Here is a 2,567-nt window from a genome sequence, read left to right as displayed (position 1 = left end):
TGTGTGTGTGTGTGTGTGTTGTAGGTCCATCATTGCAATCAGTTCCCTGTTTCTTCCCTTTCTCCCCTGACCTTCCTCCTACGCTCATGGTAGCGCTACTCCCATTAGTGTTCCTGTGGGCTTTTCTGTCCTGCATTCTAGGTGTCAAGCTCTTATCTGCGCCAGTGTCCATGCTCCGGTCTAGCCGGATTTGTAAGGTAGACAGACCTGAGGTCATGACAGTGGGGGAGAGGGAGAGGAAGCATTAACGAACGAGAGAAATGTGTGTTTCCTCGGTGTCTTTTCCTTTTTTTAATGTCCAGGTTGGGACTTTATTCTGTGTCATTTTAACATAGAAAACAAACCAAGATTAAGCATGTCCTGAAGTGGCATGATCCCTTCCCCCCATTTATTTTCTTTTCTGTAATAAAGCAATAGCTTAGCAAGAGGGTCCCCGAGGAAGGCATATTCTGCCTTTGAAGAATCGCAATGTTGATGAACACCCTTGGGGTGGGGGGTGGGGGCTGTGATCATGAAAGCCCGCTAGCATGCTTGCCCAGAGCGTTGAACAAACCTTACGACCAAACACCTGATTTCCCCCCTTCCCTCAGACACCACTCGGACGGTGTCCCTGGGAAGTAATGTCACAGGAGATTTGCTCTGGAGAACAGCTGACCTGCAGCCGAACGTGCAGCTCAGGGCGTACCTCTGGCTCAGCGAGCGAAGTCATCCCCTTTGAACGCAGCATCCTTCTGGAAAAGCTCCTGGCTTAGGATGCTGCTGAAAACCGATTTTGTAAAACAAGAGCAAGCAAACAACACCACGGATGTCTGGCCCAGCACTTCTGGAGAGGGTTAAGTCATGAGCGGTGCGATCAATAGTTACTTAACGCTCTTAGACATTTTCGAAAGCTCGGTTTATTCACTGCAAACACACATCAAACAATCTAAAATAGTACTCAAACTACTAAGGGCAAATAGCTATAAGCATAAGGGCAGAGTAACAACTATGAGCATAAAGGCATAATAATAACACTCCTCACACATTTCATATTAGCACCATAGTCCCAATCAGCATTGCCTCATCGGTGTACTCACCTGGGTAGAGTTGGAGAGAGCAGGAGTTGATGTCTCCTTGGTTCCTAGCTCTCTGAAGGTCAGTGTCTCTACCTGGGTTTACATGGACATTTTGGACAGTTCTTTGACGTTCTCACTGTCCCAGTCAAGTCTTATCAGGTTTCTCCAGGCTTTAGGTGGCTTGGCTAGCTTTTGGGCTCCGGCCGGGTCTCAGCCCGGTCTTACCAGGTCTCTCCAGGCTTTAGGGGACTCGGCTAGCTTTTGGGCGTCGGTCAGGTCTCAGCTCAGTCTTATCAGGGGTCTCACATTTTGTGGTGGCTCCTTTGATGTAAGTGTTGGCCTGGGTCCCAATATTACATTTTATATGTGTATATAGATATATTTTTTAAGTTGAGTTTCTTGTGCTTATTTATTTGATGTGGTTCCACATTTTGTAAAGTAGTTTGATGTAAGGTAGTTCAACGTCTTGCAAGGAAGTTCAACATCTTGCAAGGAAGTTCAACGTCTTGCAAGGAAGTTTTATGGTGCTCTCATCAGGTTAAGGCAACAGACAAGTTTACGGAAACTCAAGAGCTGATTTTCCTGGTTCTAGAAAAGTGATTCAAAAATAACAACTTGAGTGCCTTTCCCACCCCCTCCTCTCTTTCTCCCCCTCCTCTCTTTCCCCCCCTCCTCTCTTTCTCCCCCTCCCCAGTGAAATGTGGGAAAGAAAAAGCAAAAAGCCTCAAATCAGTAATGTGCTACCAGCTGTCCCAAACATATTCTGGTAGAAAGCTATCAGGCCACCATAGGCTTTCCCTAGAGTCCTGAAAGCACTGTGGGTGCTACCAAGAGGTGCGTGTGCTGTGCTGGGCACACGAGCCCAGCACAGTCCCACCCAGGAGGAAGCGAAGCTTCCCTGTGACCTGTTAGAAGCCGAATGCAGACAAGCACAGGCAGACAAGGGTCAGCTGCGTGAGCTGTGTTGTGTCTTTCTATATAGATATCAGACGACATCTTAAAAACGATCCCCATCATTGGTGTAGAGGTGTACGAGATTGCCCTAAGTCACTCCATTTTGTAAAGACAAGCAGGAACATTCTGCTTGACCACGCGCCCCAACCGCCCAGAACATTTGTCACCCAGTTAAGACAAGCAGGAACATTCCGCTTGACCGCGTCCTGACATTCAGCACCAGCTATTCTTCTTCCCTGTTCCCCCCTTCCTCCACCAGGAACGTCGAACACTTGTTTGAGGTCTCCGGAGTAGGATGGATTTTGAAATCTTGGCTTATGCAACCTTGAGTGTGAGGGAGGCACGCCCTGAACATCTGGTTCCAAATTTAACAAGCCCGAGGCTCCTTGCCTGTGGGTGTCTGTCTGCATCTGGACCGCTGGCTCCCTCAGGCCCCACCGTCAGCAGTCCTTTGCACGACGTGAACACAGCAGAACCTTGCTCTTGCCAGCACTTCAAAATAAGCACAAAGTACCCGCGGAAGGTCTGTTGGGGCGGGTGGGGGGCGCAGAATGAAAG

Source organism: Echinops telfairi, unplaced genomic scaffold (genome assembly GCF_000313985.2).
Source record: "Echinops telfairi isolate 266 unplaced genomic scaffold, ASM31398v2 ScPeMD7_7420;HRSCAF=8458, whole genome shotgun sequence".
In the NCBI taxonomy this organism is placed as follows: domain Eukaryota; kingdom Metazoa; phylum Chordata; class Mammalia; order Afrosoricida; family Tenrecidae; genus Echinops; species Echinops telfairi.
The sequence above is the reverse complement of the archived record's forward strand: the minus strand, read 5'-3'. Positions refer to the sequence as shown.